The following is a 6,591-nucleotide window of genomic DNA, read 5'->3' on the forward strand; positions in this document are numbered from 1 at the left end:
TGATTATCCTTCTGTACTGTATGTTAATAGCTAACAGCATGGTTTGACAGGATCGAAGGCATGTAAAAATAGAGATTGAGGATCATCACCTGTTGCTGGTGACACGTCCCCATTACCACTTGAAGATCCTGCTCCATATGTAAGTTGAGCAGAAATTGATCATGTGACTGGAGATTTGGATAGAATTACATGCCCAAATTCAGAGGGCCATTTTTTTGCCCGACCAGCACATTCATCTTCATAAAAAGACCACAACTGCACCGTGTTCTTCACTGAGAGGCCAGGCATCTAGTAGGCTAACCAGCGGTAAGAGCCTATGAATTTCCCTCCTCAGCCTGTCTTCAATCCAAAGTTAGGTTCAGGGAGCATAGTCCTGCACTTCGTTTAACTGGGATCAAGCATCAGGACCATGGAGGTAATGGATAAAGACAATAGCCACTTATTAGCCTATACTAACACTCTGATGATAGCGCTTTTTGTGTTTCTTTAGCAGAACGGAGGCACGCTGTAACTGGTGTACCTTCTATTGGGGTGTGAGGATGGTACGTTAAGGCAGAAAGACATCTGACGACAATATGATGATATTACATGAAAACATTTTCCACACAATTTTACAAAGAATCACAATAAAAGTAGTATGTTTTGTTTTCATATTAATATCTGGATAAATCAGTGAACTGCTATCATGAGCTCGGACGTGGCGATGGCTGCTTTTGGAGCAGCCGCCATCTATCTCCGCAAGCCTGAGAAGGAGAGGATTGAGGCTCAGACCCTGCCCTTTGATGCCAAGAACGCCTGCTTCGTGCCAGATGTCAAGGATCTGTACGTCAAAGGAGTCGTCCAGAACAGACAAGGTTGCAAAGTCACCGTGAAATGTGGGAATGGAGAGGTGGGTCCTATTGTATCTGACCAATTAGTTTAAAACTTTTCCATTTGCAAATCTGAGTTACTTGACTTCAAATTGAATTTTTTAAATATCTACAGCAACGTTAAAAGCATTAATCACCTTTTGTTGCATGGTGTGTCATCATTTTAAATGCCCTTTTTTAGACGGTAACCATGAAAGAAGAGGACGTTTATCAAATGAATCCTCCAAAGTATGATAAGATGGAGGACATGGCCATGATGACCTACCTCAACGAGCCCTCTGTGCTGTATAACCTCAAATATCATTATGCAGTATGGATGATCTATGTAAGTAGGGCTTTAATAAGGAGACCTGTTTGTTTAGGACTCTGTCATATCATGTAACATAATATGAATTGTCATTATAGACCTACTCCGGGCTGTTCTGTGCTACTGTGAACCCTACAAGTGGCTCCCAGTGTACGACCAATCGGTGGTGACAGCCTACAGAGGCAAAAAGCGTATGGAGGCCCTACCACACATCTTCTCTGTTTCCGATAATGCATATCAAAATATGCTTACAGGTAAGTAAGAATTTTGAATTCTTTAAGCTGGTCATTATTAAGGCAACCTCAAGGAGTGTCAAGCACCTGAGGGGTTTAACTTCGCCACGGTGGATGATATTGCAGATATACCAGTAATACTTGTATGTTTCCACTTAGCCTACAGATAGTGAGTGTCAGTCTGTCCTGATTACGTGAGTGAATTACATTTGCTTTGAGACTGTCTAAATCTTCAGACGAAAATAATTGGATGATTCAATATCAAAAATGTCAAAATTACACTGTGTTTACAGTGGAGAATCTGGTGCAGGAAAGACTGTCAACACAAAACGTGTTATCCAGTATTCTGCGACAATCGCAGTGGCTGGAGGTACTGAAAAGAAGGAGCAAACTGGAAAGATACAGGTAAGGCAGAGATGACAATGAATACTGTAAGAGATGTATGTAATGGAATGTGGCTCCCAGGGCACGCTGGAAGATTAAATCATTTCAGCCAACCCTCTGCTGGAGGCCTTTGGAAATGCCAAGACAGTGAGGAATGACAACTCCTCTCTTTTTGTAAGTAACTTTCCTCAAAGCTTCTCTTTACTTGAAATGGAAATAGGAGATATTTAATGAAACAAAAACGTATATTCCATTTCAACAGGGTAAATTCATCAGAATTCACTTCGGAACCACAGGAAAACTGGCTTCTGCTGATATTGAAACATGTACGTTTTGTTCTCTTGAATTTCATGACCTTTAAATTGATCACCTATAACTAGTATTCATCATCTATGCACTGTTGCTCTGTCTAGATTTATTGGAAAAGTCCAGAGTGACATTCCAACTGTTAGAGGAAAGGAGCTACCATATCTATAATCAGACCATGACAAATCACAAACCAGAACTTATAGGTACACTAACAATATCATGTGAATATGAACCTACCTGAATTATTTGCAAAATCCTTCATGAAATTTACTACAGATGTAGGATCTTAATTTAATCACTATTTTGTTGCTGAGAATTTTCCTGCACAGCAGAAAATGCAAACTTGTATAGTATTTGAGTTTTTAAAAGATTTCTAAAGTTTGTAATTTCCAATTTGAAATGTCAGACTTGATTTGCCCTTATTTATCAACCCCATACAACAATGTCCATAAATTATAATCCACAAAATAATAATTGTTTTATTCTTTGACAGAAATGCTTCTAATCACGACAAACCCGTAGGATTTCACAATGATCAGTCAGGGTCAGATCACTGTGGCCAGCATTGATGACAAAGAAGAGCTGGTGGCCACAGATGTGAGAAGTCAATTATTTTGTTTTGCAATTATTTTCATTAAACATTAATCTTGCATGTTATAGTAAATGCTAACGTTTTTCAATTATCTCGGATGCCATTGGTATCTTGGGCTTCAACCATAATGAGAAGTTGGCCATCTACAAGCTGACTGGTGCTGTGATGCATTATGGGAACTTGAAGTTCAGGAAGAAGCAGCGTGAGGAACAGGCAGAACCTGACGGCACTGAGGGTAAGATATCTTAGATTTATCAAATGTTTTGGACTTAAATGATCAAATCTCAAGACACACATCATCAGCTCATAACTCATCATCATATTTATCCACCAGTGGCAGACAAAGTCGCTTTTCTCTTGGGTCTGAACTCTGCTGAATTATCCCTCTGCTACCCCAGAGTGAAGGTCGGGAATGAGTTTGTCACCAAGGGGCAGACAGCTCAACAGGTATTATATTCAACAGGTCAAGTAGATGTAATATTCTGTTGATTGTTTTCATCATTATTCATTACATGCTGTTTAGATAGTCAATTCAGTTGGCGCCCTGGCATAGTCCATCTATGAGAAGATGTTCTTATGGATGGTCATCAGTATAAACAAGATGCTCGATACGAAGCAGGCAAGACAATTCTATATAGGAGTGTTGAACATCGCCGGGTTTGAAATCTTTGATGCGAGTTAATTTCTTTATACTTATCTTTCTAAAATGTATTTTAAAACATCATTAAGCAACCTTAAATGCAGCTATGTTAAGACTGCCACCTTCAGTGGCCAACAACTATATAAGTGGTTTGATTTTTTTTACTCAGTACAACAGCTTGGAGCAGCTCTGCATTAACTTCACTAATGAGAAACTACAACAGTTTTTTAACCACACCATGTTTGTGCTGGAACAAGAGGAATACAGGTGGAAATCTGTCCTTTGGTCTGATGAGTCCAAATGTAAGATTTTTGGTTCCAACCGCCGTGTCTTTGTGAGACGCGTGTGGTTCCCACCGTGAAGTATGGAGGAGGAGGTGTGATGGTGAGGGAATGCTTTGCTGGTGACACTGTCTGGGATTTATTTCGAATTCAAGTCACACTTAACCAGCATGGCTACCACAGCATTCTGCAGCAATACGTCATCCCATCTGGTTTGGGCTTAGTGGGACTATCATTTGTTTTTCAACAGGACAATGACCCAACACACCTCCAGGCTGTGTAAGGGCTATTTGACCAAGAAGGAGAGTGATGGAAAGCTGCATCAGATGACCTGGCCTCCACAATCACCAATTGAGATGGTTTGGGATGAGTTGAACCGCAGAGTGAAGGAAAAGCGGCCAACAAGTGCTCAGCATATGTGGGAATTCCTTCAAGACTGTTGGAAAAGCATTCCAGGTGAAGCTGATTGAGAGAATGCCAAGAGTGTGCAAAGCTGTCATCAAGGCAAAGGGTTGCTACTTTGAAGAATCCAAAATATAAAATATATTTTGAATTGTTTAACACTATTTTGCTTACTAGATGATTCCATATGTGTTATTTCATGGTTTTGATGTCTTCACTATTATTCTACAATGTAGAAATAGTTAAAATAAAGAAAAACCCTTGAATGAGTAGGGGTGTCCAAACTTTTGACAGGTACTGTAAGTGGACGCATGTGGCATTACGGAAACTTTGAAAAAAGTGACTTTGTATCGGAGTTGTTCCTGTTGTCATAGAGATAGATAGAGGATTAATCATGGATATAACTTGTTTTAGCATAGATATTGCCATTGAGGGCTTCCACCATTTTAAAGTAGTCAACTGGGTGGGGATTCCTATGAGTTTGGAACAATCAGCCAATGAAGAACAAAATGTACTACTTTAAATTGGGATAGGCTCAATGGAGCTGCCCATGCTGTCAGACTCTAAACTGGCACAGATACAAATAATTGTTTACACATGGTCTCACCTGAGCTCACCTCCTCCCGCCTGCCTTCAATCTTTGAGGATATGTATTTTCATTGTTAGAGCGGTCACTCGAATATCTTGTCATTATAATAGACCATCTTTGATAAGAGCTATATATGATAAATCAATGAATCTGTGATTATGGTCTTAGTAGAAATAAAAAAAATGTATTCACCCTTCTTTGCTGCAACATGCTTTAATCAGTCTTCTTCAACACAGGGCCAAGAGGGAATGAAGATGTATGCTCTTTGTATTCACCACTGCATGAGGTTACTAATTAGGTAGTTAATAGCCTATCATAGTCCTACCATCTTGGATGAATTGTAAAACCAGTGTTATAATAAAATAGCGTCTCCATCATAACAAATAACCCAAAACATTATACAATCAACAAAACCAATCAACTTTGCGTCATATTTTCTATCCACTAAAACACATTGTCCTTCAAACAACATGTGTGCCCCATTAAAATAGTAATATATTATTTAGTGAAGAATTCAAAACATTTTAATTACAAACATATTCACCTCCTTTAAGTATACTGTACACAGGCCATTCATAAATCAATGAACAGACTAACTTTCAAATAATGAATACATTTTCATTAGCAATACAAATACTGTGCCAATATCATGTTCTGACGAACAAAGTTTTATGTCCCTAAATAAATAGTATTACCTTAAATTCAGTCATATTGTGTTCACCTTTCATGTTGTTCATGTCCTACTGTAATCATAGTAGTTAGAACAAATAATTATGTACGATGATTAGAATATCAAGAAAAATGACATAGATTGATGGCTCCTGGTGCTGTTCAATATCACCAGGTAGAAGATAATGTCTCATCTGGTGCTGTTCAATATCACCAGGTAGAAGATAATGTCTCATCTGGTGCTGTTCAATATCACCAGGTAGAAGATAATGTCTCATCTGGTGCTGTTCAATATCACCAGGTAGAAGATAATGTCTCATCTGGTGCTGTTCAATATCACCAGGTAGAAGATAATGTCTCATCTGGTGCTGTTCAATATCACTAGATAGAAGATAATGTCTCATCTGGTGCTGTTCAATATCACCAGGTAGAAGATAATGTCTCATCTGGTGCTGTTCAATATCACCAGGTAGAAGATAATGTCTCATCTGGTGCTGTTCAATATCACCAGGTAGAAGATAATGTCTCATCTGGTGCTGTTCAATATCACTAGATAGAAGATAATGTCTCATCTGGTGCTGTTCAATATCACTAGATAGAAGATAATGTCTCATCTGGTGCTGTTCAATATCACCAGATAGAAGATAATGTCTCATGTTTTACGGTCAAGACTGAAGACGACCACATCATTTTCTAATCAAATTCAGTGTAGGTAGGCCTATTGCCAATATTCACACCATGTAAAAGTAGTCTTCACATTCCTATTCAATAACATGGTTTGTCCAATAAACATCTTATGGTTTTGTCAATCGCTTTTCTGCACATGCTGAATTGAAATTAGACTTGACACCGAAGACAAAATATATATTTTTTAAAAAGACGACACCGAAGACAAAATAAAATAAAAAATAAAAAACTTGACACCGCAGACGCATTTACATTATGATTGGAATATATTGTGTAGATTATATTTTCCTGGTTTTCTGACTGTCCGAAACAAATGTTAGCCTACAGCTCTGGCCCAGAAACAGCAGGATCGAAGTTTAAATGAAAGTTACGATTTCAATAGAAAATTGCCTCACTTGCTCTTCTCATTCTGCATTTTATATAACTTACATCAGCCAACCAGACACATTATTTATGTCGTGGAATTGTTGCTTTCTCAGTCTCTCCCAGTTGAGGTCTGTGAGTGTTGTCCTGTGTGGGTGAGTTGAGTCAAAGATGATCTATCTATAGAAACAAAGCTTCAGGAGAGGCAAAAAAAGAAAAGCTTCAGAACAGCTGTCACGCGCGAGAGCAGAAAAGCCTCTGAGCTT

General features: G+C 38.6%; 1 pseudogene; it reads left to right on the forward strand.

The window, feature by feature from the left end:
• Window positions 1-597: 597 nt before the first annotated feature.
• Window positions 598-5,496, forward strand: LOC115195608 (myosin-4-like; annotated as a pseudogene).
• The last annotated feature ends 1,095 nt before the right edge of the window (window positions 5,497-6,591 follow it).

The sequence above is a fragment of the Salmo trutta genome, chromosome 1, assembly GCF_901001165.1.
Source record: "Salmo trutta chromosome 1, fSalTru1.1, whole genome shotgun sequence".
NCBI lineage: Eukaryota > Metazoa > Chordata > Actinopteri > Salmoniformes > Salmonidae > Salmo > Salmo trutta.